Here is a 16,957-nt window from a genome sequence, read left to right on the forward strand (position 1 = left end):
CAGACTACAAAAGGCTCAGCGCAGCTTAGAGGGGAGATTTACGGGGATAGCCAGGAGAAAACATTACTAATCCTTAACTGAAAAGAGTAACTGCGACAGGTTTTTTTTTGCCGAAAAAGGAAAATTACTTTTAGGTCACGTTGACAAAAGAGGAGCTGTTATCGGGGTCTTCAGAATGAAGAAAAGCTAGTTTTGTAAAGAGAATCTTCAAGTAAGATGTCTGTCAGTTTGACAGGCAGGTTTATGCACTGCTCAAAGTTCTTTGCTCCCACCTTCCCTGGTTGAGGAAAGTAGAAGTATCTAATCTGGTCATATGCAAGTGGCATTGTACTGTGAACCAAAAGTACTTTCACAGTTGTTGAAAAGGTTCTTGATTCTAGATGGATGTTTTGTAAGGACAAAGTCTTTCTTTTGTTAACTGATATAGACACACCTTGGATCAAAATATTATTTTTTATTGACGATGGCTAAATGGCCAATAAAACAATTAGCATTTGGCTATGAAGTGCTGACGTACTGACGTGCTGACGTGCTGACTTACTGACGTGCTGACTTGCTGACGTGCTGACGGGCTGACGTACTGACGGGCTGACGTACTGACGTGCTAATGTACTGACGTGCTGACGGGCTGACGTACTGACGTGCTGACGTATTGACGTGCTGACGTGCTGATGTGCTGATGTACTGACGTGCTGACGTGCTGATGTACTGACGTACTGACGGGCTGACGTACTGACGTGCTGACGTATTGACGTGCTGACGTGCTGATGTGCTGATGTACTGACGTGCTGACGTGCTGATGTACTGACGTACTGACGGGCTGACGTACTGACGTGCTGACGTATTGACGTGCTGACGTGCTGACGTGCTGACGTGCTGACGTGCTGACGTGCTGACGGGCTGACGTGCTGACGGGCTGACGTGCTGACGGGCTGACGTGCTGACGGGCTGACGTGCTGACGTACTGACTTGCTGACGTGCTGACGTGCTGACGGGCTGACGTACTGACGTACTGACGTGCTGACGTACTGACGTACTGACGAACTGACGGGCTGACGTTCTGACGTGCTGACATACTGACGTTCTGATGTACTGACGTGCTGACGTTCTGACGTGGTGACATACTGACGTTCTGAAGTTCTGACGTGCTGACATACTGACGTTCTGATGTACTGACGTGCTGACGTTCTGACGTGCTGACATACTGACGTTCTGACGTCCTGACGTACTGACGTTCTGACGTCCTGACGTACTGACGTTCTCACGTTCTGACGTACTGATGTACTGACGTACTGATGTGCTGACGTTCTGACGTGCTGACATACTGACGTTCTGACGTGCTGACATACTGACGTTCTGACGTTCTGACGTGCTGACATACTGACGTTCTGACGTACTGACGTGCTGACGTTCTGACGTACTGACATACTGACGTTCTGACGTGCTGACGTTCTGACGTACTGACATACTGACGTTCTGACGTGCTGACATACTGACGTTCTGACGTCCTGACGTACTGACGTTCTCACGTTCTGACGTACTGACGTACTGACGTCCTGACGTACTGACGTTCTCACGTTCTGACGTTCTGACGTACTGACGTTCTGACGTACTGACGTACTGACGTTCTGACGTACTGACGGGCTGACTTGCTGTGTTTCTTTGTTGTCCACATTCCTGGAACCCTTTAGTTTAAGGAGAGGTGTGGACAGAGATATGTTTCAGAAGGAGAGGTGTGGACAGAGATATGTTTCAGAAGGAGAGGTGTGGACAGAGATATGTTTCAGAAGGAGAGGTGTGGACAGAGATATGTTTCAGAAGGAGAGGTGTGGACAGAGATATGTTTCAGAAGGAGAGGTGTGGACAGAGATATGTTTCAGAAGGAGAGGTGTGGACAGAGATATGTTTCAGAAGGAGAGGTGTGGACAGAGATATGTTTCAGAAGGAGAGGTGTGGACAGAGATATGTTTCAGAAGGAGAGGTTAGAGATATGTTTCAGAAGGAGAGGACAGAGATATGTTTCAGAAGGAGAGGTGCAGACAGAGATATGTTTCAGAAGGAGGGGTGTGGACAGAGATATGTTTCAGAAGGAGAGGTTAGAGATATGTTTCAGAAGGAGAGGTTAGAGATATGTTTCAGAAGGAGAGGTGTGGACAGAGATATGTTTCAGAAGGAGAGGTTAGAGATATGTTTCAGAAGGAGAGGTGTGGACAAAGACATGTTTCAGAAGGAGAGGTTAGAGATATGTTTCAGAAGAGAGGTGTGGACAGAGATATGTTTTGTGGACAGAGAAGGAGAGGTGTGGACAGAGATATGTTTCAGAAGGAGAGGTGTGGACAGAGATATGTTTCAGAAGGAGAGGTGTGGACAGAGATATGTTTCAGAAGGAGAGGAGAGGTGTCAGAAGGGACAGAGATATGTTTCAGAAGGAGAGGTGTGGACAGAGATATGTTTCAGAAGGAGGGGGTGTGGACAGAGATATGTTTCAGAAGGAGAGGTTAGAGATATGTTTCAGAAGGAGAGGTTAGAGATATGTTTCAGAAGGAGAGGTGTGGACAGAGATATGTTTCAGAAGGAGAGGTTAGAGATATGTTTCAGAAGGAGAGGTGTGGACAAAGACATGTTTCAGAAGGAGAGGTTAGAGATATGTTTCAGAAGGAGAGGTGTGGACAGAGATATGTTTCAGAAGGAGAGGTGTGGACAGAGATATGTTTCAGAAGGAGAGGTGTGGACAGAGATATGTTTCAGAAGGAGAGGTGTGGACAGAGATATGTTTCAGAAGGAGAGGTGTGGACAGAGATATGTTTCAGAAGGAGAGGTGTGGACAGAGATATGTTTCAGAAGGAAGGAGATGGAAGGAGAGTGTGGACAGAGATATGTTTCAGAAGGAGAGGTGTGGACAGAGATATGTTTCAGAAGGAGAGGTGTGGACAGAGATATGTTTCAGAAGGAGAGGTGTGGACAGAGATATGTTTCAGAAGGAGAGGTGTGGACAGAGATATGTTTCAGAAGGAGAGGTTAGAGATATGTTTCAGAAGGAGAGGTTAGAGATATGTTTCAGAAGGAGAGGTGTGGACAGAGATATGTTTCAGAAGGAGAGGTGTGGACAGAGATATGTTTCAGAAGGAGAGGTGTGGTCAGAGATATGTTTCAGAAGGAGAGGTGTGGACAGAGATGTTTCAGAAGGAGAGGTTAGAGATATGTTTCAGAAGGAGAGGTGTGGACAGAGATATGTTTCAGAAGGAGAGGTGTGGACAGAGATATGTTTCAGAAGGAGAGGTGTGGACAGAGATATGTTTCAGAAGGAGAGGTGCAGACAGAGATATGTTTCAGAAGGAGAGGTGTGGACAGAGATATGTTTCAGAAGGAGAGGTGTGGACAGAGATATGTTTCAGAAGGAGAGGTGTGGACAGAGATATGTTTCAGAAGGAGAGGTGTGGTCAGAGATATGTTTCAGAAGGAGAGGTGTGGACAGAGATATGTTTCAGAAGGAGAGGTGTGGACAGAGATATGTTTCAGAAGGAGAGGTGTGGACAGAGATATGTTTCAGAAGGAGAGGTGTGGACAGAGATATGTTTCAGAAGGAGAGGTGTGGACAGAGATATGTTTCAGAAGGAGAGGTGCAGACAGAGATATGTTTCAGAAGGAGAGGTGTGGACAGAGATATGTTTCAGAAGGAGAGGTGTGGACAGAGATATGTTTCAGAATGTTTCAGAGAGGTTAGAGATATGTTTCAGAAGGAGAGGTGTGGACAGAGATATGTTTCAGAAGGAGAGGTGTGGACAGAGATATGTTTCAGAAGGAGAGGTGTGGACAGAGATATGTTTCAGAAGGAGAGGTGTGGACAGAGATATGTTTCAGAAGGAGAGGTGCAGACAGAGATATGTTTCAGAAGGAGAGGTGCGGACAGAGATATGTTTCAGAAGGAGAGGTGTGGACAGAGATATGTTTCAGAAGGAGAGGTGTGGACAGAGATATGTTTCAGAAGGAGAGGTGTGGTCAGAGATATGTTTCAGAAGGAGAGGTGTGGACAGAGATGTTTCAGAAGGAGAGGTTAGAGATATGTTTCAGAAGGAGAGGTGTGGACAGGGATATGTTTCAGAAGGAGAGGTGTGGACAGAGATATGTTTCAGAAGGAGAGGTGTGGACAGGGATATGTTTCAGAAGGAGAGGTGTGGACAGAGATATGTTTCAGAAGGAGAGGTGTGGACAGAGATATGTTTCAGAAGGAGAGGTGTGGACAGAGATATGTTTCAGAAGGAGGGGTGTGGACAGAGATATGTTTCAGAAGGAGAGGTGTGGACAGAGATATGTTTCAGAAGGAGAGGTGTGGACAGAGATATGTTTCAGAAGGAGAGGTATGCACAGAGATATGTTTCAGAAGGAGAGGTGTGGACAGAGATATGTTTCAGAAGGAGAGGTGCAGACAGAGATATGTTTCAGAAGGAGAGGTGTGGACAGAGATATGTTTCAGAAGGAGACAGAGATATGTTTCAGAAGGAGAGGTGGACAGAGATATGTTTCAGAAGGAGAGGTGTGGACAGAGATATGTTTCAGAAGGAGAGGTGTGGATAGAGATATGTTTCAGAAGGAGAGGTTAGAGATATGTTTCAGAAGGAGAGGTGTGGACAGAGATATGTTTCAGAAGGAGAGGTGTGGACAGAGATATGTTTCAGAAGGAGAGGTGTGGACAGAGATATGTTTCAGAAGGAGAGGTGTGGACAGAGATATGTTTCAGAAGGAGAGGTGTGGTCAGAGATATGTTTCAGAAGGAGAGGTGTGGACAGAGATATGTTTCAGAAGGAGAGGTTAGAGATATGTTTCAGAAGGAGAGGTGTGGACAGAGATATGTTTCAGAAGGAGAGGTGTGGACAGAGATATGTTTCAGAAGGAGAGGTGTGGACAGAGATATGTTTCAGAAGGAGAGGTGCAGACAGAGATATGTTTCAGAAGGAGAGGTGTGGACAGAGATATGTTTCAGAAGGAGAGGTGTGGACAGAGATATGTTTCAGAACGAGAGGTTAGAGATATGTTTCAGAAGGAGAGGTGTGGACAGAGATATGTTTCAGAAGGAGAGGTGTGGACAGAGATATGTTTCAGAAGGAGAGGTGTGGACAGAGATATGTTTCAGAAGGAGAGGTGTGGACAGAGATATGTTTCAGAAGGAGAGGTGCAGACAGAGATATGTTTCAGAAGGAGAGGTGCGGACAGAGATATGTTTCAGAAGGAGAGGTGTGGACAGAGATATGTTTCAGAAGGAGAGGTGTGGACAGAGATATGTTTCAGAAGGAGAGGTGTGGACAGAGATATGTTTCAGAAGGAGAGGTGTGGACAGAGATATGTTTCAGAAGGAGAGGTGTGGACAGAGATATGTTTCAGAAGGAGAGGTGTGGACAGAGATATGTTTCAGAAGGAGAGGTTAGAGATATGTTTCAGAAGGAGAGGTGTGGACAGAGATATGTTTCAGAAGGAGAGGTGTGGACAGAGATATGTTTCAGAAGGAGAGGTGTGGACAGAGATATGTTTCAGAAGGAGAGGTGTGGACAGAGATATGTTTCAGAAGGAGAGGTGCAGACAGAGATATGTTTCAGAAGGAGAGGTGCGGACAGAGATATGTTTCAGAAGGAGAGGTGTGGACAGAGATATGTTTCAGAAGGAGAGGTGTGGACAGAGATATGTTTCAGAAGGAGAGGTGTGGACAGAGATATGTTTCAGAAGGAGAGGTGTGGACAGAGATATGTTTCAGAAGGAGAGGTGTGGACAGAGATATGTTTCAGAAGGAGGTGTGGACAGAGATATGTTTCAGAAGGAGAGGTGTGGACAGAGATATGTTTCAGGAGAGGTGTGGACAGAGACATGTTTCAGAAGGAGAGGTGAGGACAGAGATATGTTTCAGAAGGAGAGGTGTGGACAGAGATATGTTTCAGAAGGAGAGGTGTGGACAGAGATATGTTTCAGAAGGAGAGGTGTGGACAGGGATATGTTTCAGAAGGAGAGGTGTGGACAGAGATATGTTTCAGAAGGAGAGGTGTGGACAGGGATATGTTTCAGAAGGAGAGGTGTGGACAGAGATATGTTTCAGAAGGAGAGGTGTGGACAGAGATATGTTTCAGAAGGAGAGGTGTGGACAGAGATATGTTTCAGAAGGAGGGGTGTGGACAGAGATATGTTTCAGAAGGAGAGGTGTGGACAGAGATATGTTTCAGAAGGAGAGGTATGGACAGAGATATGTTTCAGAAGGAGAGGTGTGGACAGAGGTATGTTTCAGAAGGAGAGGTGCAGACAGAGATATGTTTCAGAAGGAGAGGTGTGGACAGAGATATGTTTCAGAAGGAGAGGTGTGGACAGAGATATGTTTCAGAAGGAGAGGGGTGGACAGAGATATGTTTCAGAAGGAGAGGTGCAGACAGAGATATGTTTCAGAAGGAGAGGTGTGGACAGAGATATGTTTCAGAAGGAGAGGTATGGACAGAGATATGTTTCAGAAGGAGAGGTGTGGACAGAGGTATGTTTCAGAAGGAGAGGTGCAGACAGAGATATGTTTCAGAAGGAGAGGTGTGGACAGAGATATGTTTCAGAAGGAGAGGTGTGGACAGAGATATGTTTCAGAAGGAGAGGGGTGGACAGAGATATGTTTCAGAAGGAGAGGTGCAGACAGAGATATGTTTCAGAAGGAGAGGTGTGGACAGAGATATGTTTCAGAAGGAGAGGTGTGGACAGAGACATGTTTCAGAAGGAGAGGTATGGACAGAGATATGTTTCAGAAGGAGAGGTGTGGACAGAGATATGTTTCAGAAGGAGAGGTTACAGATATGTTTCAGAAGGAGAGGTGTGGACAGAGATATGTTTCAGAAGGAGAGGTTAGAGATATGTTTCAGAAGGAGAGGTTAGAGATATGTTTCAGAAGGAGAGGTGTGGACAGAGATATGTTTCAGAAGGAGAGGTTATAGATATGTTTCAGAAGGAGAGGTGTGGACAGAGATATGTTTCAGAAGGAGAGGTTAGAGATATGTTTCAGAAGGAGAGGTGTGGACAGAGATATGTTTCAGAAGGAGAGGTGCAGACAGAGATATGTTTCAGAAGGAGAGGTGTGGACAGAGATATGTTTCAGAAGGAGAGGTGTGGACAGAGACATGTTTCAGAAGGAGAGGTGTGGACAGAGATATGTTTCAGAAGGAGAGGTTAGAGATATGTTTCAGAAGGAGAGGTGTGGACAGAGATATGTTTCAGAAGGAGAGGTGTGGACAGAGATATGTTTCAGAAGGAGAGGGGTGGACAGAGATATGTTTCAGAAGGAGAGGTGTGGACAGAGATATGTTTCAGAAGGAGAGGTGTGGACAGAGATATGTTTCAGAAGGAGAGGTGCAGACAGAGATATGTTTCAGAAGGAGAGGTGAGGACAGAGATATGTTTCAGAAGGAGAGGTGTGGACAGAGACATGTTTCAGAAGGAGAGGTGTGGTCAGAGATATGTTTCAGAAGGAGAGGTGTGGTCAGAGATATGTTTCAGAGGGAGAGGTGTGGACAGAGATATGTTTCAGAAGGAGAGGTGTGGACAGAGATATGTTTCAGAAGGAGAGGTGTGGACAGAGACATGTTTCAGAAGGAGAGGTGTGGACAGAGATATGTTTCAGAAGGAGAGGTTAGAGATATGTTTCAGAAGGAGAGGTGAGGACAGAGACATGTTTCAGAAGGAGAGGTGTGGACAGAGATATGTTTCAGAACGAGAGGTTAGAGATATGTTTCAGAACGAGAGGTGTGGACAGAGACATGTTTCAGAAGGAGAGATGTGGACAGAGATATGTTTCAGAACGAGAGGTTAGAGATATGTTTCAGAAGGAGAGGTGTGGACAGAGATATGTTTCAGAACGAGAGGTTAGAGATATGTTTCAGAACGAGAGGTGTGGACAGAGACATGTTTCAGAAGGAGAGGTGTGGACAGAGATATGTTTCAGAACGAGAGGTTAGAGATATGTTTCAGAAGGAGAGGTGTGGACAGAGATATGTTTCAGAAGGAGAGTTGTGGACAGAGATATGTTTCAGAAGGAGAGGTTAGAGATGTGTTTCAGAAGGAGAGGTGTGGACAGAGACATGTTTCAGAAGGAGAGGTGTGGACAGAGATATGTTTCAGAAGGAGAGGTGTGGACAGAGATATGTTTCAGAAGGAGAGGTTAGAGATATGTTTCATACCAAGTGGCACTCTATTCCATTTGTATGGTCTAAAGTACTGCACTTGAACGGGAATGGGGTGTAATTTTGTTGCGTCCTGAGTCCCTCCCTACCTTCCTCCCAGTGGGTTTAGCAGCATGAAGCCACCAAGCTGATCCTTGCTGCTCCCATTGATTTCTGTTGATCACAATCTTATTTGGCAATTTAAATGCTAATGATACTTTTAATTGCATGATGGGATAAATGGAATCTGATCTCATAGAGCCAATTATCGTCCTGCTTTTGTCTGGATCCAATCTCTGTCAAAGGCTGGACACCGCATGTTTTCTCTCTCTGTCCCTGTACCGCTCTGCTCCGCTCAATGGGCTCATGTGTTTGGTGATTATACAAAGAAGTAGAAAACCAATTATTCTCTTTTGTGTTGGTTTCCAACAACTTTATCTAAAAATAATTTATATTTCCAAATTATTTTTAATTAAAAAAAAAAAAAGGCTAAATGTCCTCAAAAGGTTATATACACTGTTATGGTAAACATGAATTAAACATAAGAATTCATAATAATAATTAATAATAGTACTCAGTCCATTTGATAACCCATGGGAAATAAAAACCTTATAACTCATTTTTTTATAACATCCAGTGTACTTAACGATTCATTTCAACACTCAATCAAGAATAATAGACTCAAAACATCATCGTCAGTCAGTTCTCAGCTAATAAGTGCCTTCAGTCAATAACCGTCGATCAGCTATAGCGCTCCACTAACCACACAAGCTGTCTGCCTGAAGGACAGGCATTGCTGACAGACCAGTCTGTAAACGTAGTGGTAAACACAACGTGTCAATAAACACCACAGTGAGGTACTACAGCCACTACTACAGCCACTACTACAGCCACTACTACAGCCACTACTACAGCCACTACTACAGCCACTACTACAGCCACTACTACAGCCACTACTACAGCCACTACTACAGCTACTACTACAGTCACTACTACAGCCACTACTACAGCCACTACTACAGCCACTACTACAGCCACTACTACAGCCACTACTACAGCTACTCCGCATCACATCCAAAATGGAACTCAATTCCACATGTAATGCAAACCTTTTAAACCAGGGCATAGACTGTAGGACTCTAAACATGAAGTGCCCTGTATAGGGAATAGGGTTCCAATTGGGACACAGTCCTATAAAACCTGTTAAGAAAGCTGCGAATTTTCACAGCTTTTTGTTAAAAATTGCGCAACTTTTCAGCGCGCTGCTACACATGCCAGGAATATAGTATATGCATATGATTAGTATGTGTGGATAGAAAACACTCAGACGTTTCTAAAACTGGTTAAATCACGGTTGTGACTATAACAGAATGTGCGTTTCATCGAAAAGTGCAGGAAAATCTGATCACTTAAAATGGAAAAAAATATTGTGCGCCTCTTCAACCAATTGTTAAAGATGACCCAGATTACATGAGGTCGAGGTTGCAATACCTACAGCTTCCACATGATGTCAACAGTCTTTTCATGTGCCTACAATTTGTTTCTTGGTCAAACGAAGAAGAGACAGCCCTTTTCTTCAGGTATCCGACCGGATATTTTGGTTGAGATTTACCCGGACATTATTTCCAGACGGACACCAATAGAATATACATCGCCTCGTGATCAATTTTATCGCGTATTAACGTGTACTAATACCTAAAGTTGCATTACAAAAGTATTTCGAAGTGTTTTGTGAAAGTTTATCGTTGACTTTTTTAATTTAAAAAAATGACGTTACGTTAGAAAACGCTATTTTTTTCGTTGTTCGCACAGTCATCATAGATCGATATCTAGGCTATATATGGACCGATTTAATCGAAAAAAGACCCAAAATTATGTTTATGGGACATCTAGGAGTGCCAAGAAAGAAGCTCGTCAAAGGTAATGAGTGTTTTATATTTTATTTCTGCGTTTTGGTTAGGACCGGCTATCGCAAAATCTGTCGTTAGGTGACCTTGCAGTATTTTGGGGGATACATACTATCAGATAATAGCTTCTCATGCTTTTGCCGAAAAGCATTTTACAAATCTGACTTGGTGGATAGATTCACAACGAGTGTAGCTTTAATTCAGTACATTGTATGTGTGTATTAATGAAAGTTTGAGTTTTATCAAAAACTATACGTGGCGCACTTGAAATTTCCGCTGATTGATGTTCCCACAGCGGGAGCACTTCTCTAACAAGTTTAAACACAGACTGGGCTAATCCTTTACATTCGGATATTAAGGCCTCTGTAACCACATCAATAACAATATAAATATATATATAACTGCCAAAATTACCATATGTATAACTAAATAACTATATAACCATATCTATAACTATATAACCACGTAAACACATCTATTACTGCATAAATAACCATGTATATAATTATACAGCTATATAAACATATATATAACTGCCTAAATAATCATGCGGATTGTTACGGATACCAGTATCCTGTGTGTGTGTGTATCCTGTGTGTGTGTGTGTGTGTGTGTGTGTGTGTGTGTGTGTGTGTGTGTGTGTGTGTGTGTGTGTGTGTGTGTGTGTGTGTGTGTGTGTGTGTGTGTGTGTGTGTGTGTGTGTGTGTGTGTGTGTGTGTGTGTGTGTGTGTATCCTGTGTTCTTTTCTCTCCTTCTCCCCTCACAGGTGAAAATCATCACTCCCCAATCAGTCACCAATCAATCATCAATCAGAAGACCCACCTCTTCCTGTTTCCTACCCAATCACAGTTCCTTTCCCTTGGTTTAAAAACCCCATCATTTGTTTGTTCTGGAGCTCAATCTCTCTGTAAATGCCATGTCTGTAGGTCTCTGTGTTTCACTCTCTCTTTGTGTATGAACCTCTCTTTTGTTTGAGCACCTCCATAGCACTTTGTCCTCACCTGTGAGTATTGTTTTTGGTTATGGTGTTTGTTTGCAGGTGGGAAAAGGGGGAACCAAGACAAGTCGCCCATGGGCATACACTACCCATAGGTAGACTTTGTTAAATACACTAGTTAGAATTTGGCGGACCACCCACTGTATTTTTCGTTAGTTAGTTAACTGTTGTTAAAGTAGGCTAGTCTAGCTTAGGGGTGTTTTTGAATACTTATTGTTTCTTTCCTTGGGTCCAGCTCAGCCCCTTTTTCCTGCTCCCCCCCATTACCGTGTGTTTTACAATAAACCCTGAGTTTGACGGTAGATTTCTGTTGTCGTGGTTATTTCGTTCTCACTTTTACTTTGTTACAATTATAATTTGCATGAGTTATGTTACGGGTCTCATTACCATCCCCCCTAGACTGTCGGGCCAAAAGGGATTCGTAACAGGATAATTATAAAAACATATCTATAACTACTTAACTGTAGAAGCATATTCAAAACTGCCTAAATAACCATATTACTAGTTAAATAGCAATATCAAAAATATATATCCATGTCCATAACTGTATAACACATATATAACTATATAACCATATATATACAACTACATAACCATATGAAAATAACTACATAACCATATATATATACAACTACATAACCATATATATACAACTACATAACCATATATATATATAACTATATAACCATATATATACAACTACATAACCATATATATATATAACTATATAACCATATATATACAACTACATAACCATATATATATATAACTATATAACCATATATATACAACTACATAACCATATGAAAATAACTACATAACCATAAAACTACATAACTACATAATACATCTATATATATAACTATAAATATATAACCATATATCTATATAACCAAAACTACATAACCATACATATATAACTATATATATAAAACCATATATCTATATAACTACATAACTATATAACCATATATATAACTATAAAAGGGTGTATATATATATATTTAACCATATAACTATATAACTACAAATATATAGATATATATTTATATAACTACATACCCACATAACCATATATATATATATATATATAACTATATAACTATATATATATATATATATATATATATATATATATATATATAAAACAATATATCTACATAACTACATAAATATATAACCATATAAATATAACTATATAACCATATTTATAACCATATAACTATATAACTACATAACTATATAACTATATACAACTATATAACCAGATATATATATATAACTATATAACTACATAACTATAAAACTATATACAACTATATAACCAGATATATATATATAACTATATAACTATATATATAACTATATTATTACATAACTATAACTATATCTATACAACTACATAACTATATAACCAAATAAATATAACCATATAACAATATCAATATATAAATAACCAAATAACTATACATATAAAACTACCCAACCACATAACTATATAACTATATATATATATATATAACTATATAACCATATATAACCGTATACAACTATAATACAATATATATCTACATATATAACGATATATATAACTATACACCTATATATATATAACAATATTAATATATAACTGCATAACTATAAAACCATATATATAACTATAATATGATATATAACTATATGTATATAGCCATATATATATATCTATATGAATGTATAAAAATATATATCTTTAACTATATAACCATATAACTATATAACCATAAAACTATATAACAATATATATATATATATATATATATATATATATATATATATATATATATATATGACTGTATAAAAATACATATCTTTAACTATATAACCATATATAACTATATAGCCATATATATATATATATATAACTGTATAAAAATATATATATTTAACTATATAACCATATAACTATATAACCATATAACTATATAGCCATATATATAAATAAATAATTATATAACCACATATATATAAATATATACTTATATAATCACTATATATATAACTACATAACTATATCACCATATAATAATATAACCGTATAACCATATGTATATGACTGACTATATAATCATATATGTGCAATTACATAACTATCATATTGTCACGCCCTGGTCGAAGTATTTTGTGTTTATCTTTATGTATTGGGTCAGGCCAGGGTGTGGCATGGGGTTTTTGTATTGTGGTGTGTTTTGTCTTGGGGTTTTGGTATATAGTGGGAGTGAAGCTTAGTGGGGTATCTAGCAGAGTCTATGGCTGTCTGGAGTGGTTCTCAATCAGAGGCAGGTGTTTATTGTTGTCTCTGATTGGGAACCATATTTAGGCAGCCATATTCTTTGGTTGTATTGTGGGTGATTGTCCTTAGTGTCCTTGTAACTGTCTAGTGTTAGTTTGCACCAGTTTAGGCTGTTTCGGTTTTCGTTACGTTTATTGTTTTGTAGTGTTTGTGTTTAGTGTGTTTTCTTCATTAAACATGAATCGTAATCTACACGCTGCGTTTTGGTCCACCTCTCCTTCACCACACCTAGAAAACCCTTACACATATATATAGCTCTATATATAACCATATATATAACTCCATATATAACCATATATATAACTCCCTATATAACCAAATGTATAACTCCCTATAAAACGCATCTATAACAACCCCATATAACCATATATATAACTCCCTATATAACCATATATATAACTCCCTATATAACCATATATATAACTCCCTATATAACCATATATATAACTCCCTATATAACCATATATATAACTCCCTATATAACCATATATAACTCCCTATATAACCATATATATAACTCCCTATATAACCATATATATATATATAACTCCCTATATAACCATATATATAACTCCCTATATAACCATATCTACAACTCTCTATATAACCATATATATATAACTCTCTATATAACCATATATATAACTCCCTATATAACCATATATATAACTCTCTATATAACCATATATACAACTCTCTATATAACCATATATATAACTCTATATCATATATACAACTCTCTATATAACCATATATATAACTCTCTATATAACCATATATATAACTCTCTATATAACCATATATATAACTCTATGAATGAAACTTGTTGTTATATTGAGCCAAACTCTACAACATGAAAAAGAATAAGAATAAGAGAAAGAAATGTTAAAAATGAAGCTGGGAAAGTGGCTACTGAGACCAGCGACAATCATAACCCAATAGAAACCTCTGGGGATAATAAGGGACCCTGAAGGTGGTGCAACTCTGTGGGGAATACAAAAGAAGGCAGCCTAACATCAATACTGGCCTTCAGTCAAACAATCTGCAATCAACAAACACCAAGCAGCCCAGGGTACCAAGCCCCCATCAGAGAGGAGTTAGGTCACCTGCAGACAGAACTGCTGATATGGAGGATGTCATGCTGGGAGAAGTTGAGAAAAGTCCCCCCAAATTAGCCATCTAGACCCAAGTCATTGATGAATGGTGGGACATGAATGATTGAAATAATCTCGTTATTTGAGTATCCTATACTATCTGGTGCAGACAAAGAATTTATGTGTATGTGAGCATAACCTCTGTCACTAGCATGGCTTTTCAAGAGAATTAGCAATCTGCATATAATCTCATTTTATTAATGCAAACTCTTGATACATGTCCCAAACAAAACCCAGCTCCGAGACAGAAACTCAGTTCCCTTTATCCCAGGTATTAGAAAACCTTGTACCATAAAACTTCTTCAAACCATTAATCAGGTTAAAATGCTCTGGGAACCTCGTTCCAAGCCTCGGGGAATATTGGGAGGTCATCTGAATATTCATAGCATTATTTCTAAGAGTGAACAGGTAGAACATTTATTGAATGAATTTAATCTTGATTTTTTTTCTCTGAGACATGGCTGCGGAAATCTTGTGTGGAAAAAGTCAAGGGGTCTGATTATTTTCCGAAGGCTGTAGTTATAGATATGGTTATATATTGTAGTTATAGATATGGTTATATATTGTAGTTATAGATATGGTTATATATTGTAGTTATAGATATGGTTATATATTGTAGTTATAGATATGGTTATATATTGTAGTTATAGATATGGTTATATATTGTAGTTATAGATATGGTTATATATTGTAGTTATAGATATGGTTATATATTGTAGTTATAGATATGGTTATATATTGTAGTTATAGATATGGTTATACATTGTAGTTATAGATATGGTTATATATTCTAGTTATAGATATGGTTATATATTGTAGTTATAGATATGGTTATATATTGTAGTTATAGATATGGTTATATATTGTAGTTATAGATATGGTTATATATTGTAGTTATAGATATGGTTATATATTGTAGTTATAGATATGGTTATATATTGTAGTTATAGATATGGTTATATATTGTAGTTATAGATATGGTTATATATTGTAGTTATAGATATGGTTATATATTGTAGTTATAGATATGGTTATATATTAGTTATAGTTATAGATATGGTTATATATTGTAGTTATAGATATGGTTATATATTGTAGTTATAGATATGGTTATATATTGTAGTTATAGATATGGTTATATATTGTAGTTATAGATATGGTTATATATTGTAGTTATAGATATGGTTATATATTGTAGTTATAGATATGGTTATATATTGTAGTTGTAGATATGGTTATATATTGTAGTTATAGATATGGTTATATATTGTAGTTATATATTAGGTTATATATTGTAGTTATAGATATGGTTATATATTGTAGTTGTAGATATGGTTATATATTGTAGTTATTGATATGGTTATATATTGCGGTTATAGATATGGTTATATATTGTAGTTATATATATATTGTTATACATTGTAGTTGTAGATATGGTTATATATTGTAGTTATAGATATGGTTATATATTGTAGTTATATATTAGGTTATATATTGTAGTTATAGATATGGTTATATATTGTAGTTATAGATATGGTTATATATTGTAGTTATAGATATGGTTATATATTGTAGTTATAGATATGGTTATATATTGTAGTTATAGATATGGTTATATATTGTAGTTGTAGATATGGTTATATATTGTAGTTATAGATATGGTTATATATTGTAGTTATAGATATGGTTATATATTGTAGTTATAGATATGGTTATATATTGTAGTTATATATTAGGTTATATATTGTAGTTATAGATATGGTTATATATTGTAGTTATATATTAGGTTATATATTGTAGTTATAGATATGGTTATATATTGTAGTTGTAGATATGGTTATATATTGTAGTTATAGATATGGTTATATCGTTATAGATATGGTTATATATTGTAGTTATAGATATGGTTATATTTTGTGGTTATAGATATGGTTATATATTATAGTTATAGATATGGTTATATATTGTAGTTATAGATATGGTTATATATTGTAGTTATAGATATGGTTATATATTGTAGTTATAGATATGGTTATATATTGTAGTTATAGATATGGTTATATATTGTAGTTATAGATATGGTTATATATTGTAGTTATAGATATGGTTATATATTGTAGTTATAGATATGGTTATATATTGTAGTTATAGATATGGTTATATATTGTAGTTATAGATATGGTTATATATTGTAGTTATAGATATGGTTATATATTGTAGTTATAGATATGGTTATATATTGTAGTTATAGATATGGTTATATATTGTAGTTATAGATATGGTTATATATTGTAGTTATAGATATGGTTATATATTGTAGTTATAGATATGGTTATATATTGTAGTTATAGATATGGTTATATATTGTAGTTATAGATATGGTTATATATTGTAGT

Source organism: Oncorhynchus keta, unplaced genomic scaffold, assembly GCF_023373465.1.
Source record: "Oncorhynchus keta strain PuntledgeMale-10-30-2019 unplaced genomic scaffold, Oket_V2 Un_contig_1320_pilon_pilon, whole genome shotgun sequence".
NCBI classification, from domain to species: Eukaryota; Metazoa; Chordata; class Actinopteri; order Salmoniformes; family Salmonidae; genus Oncorhynchus; species Oncorhynchus keta.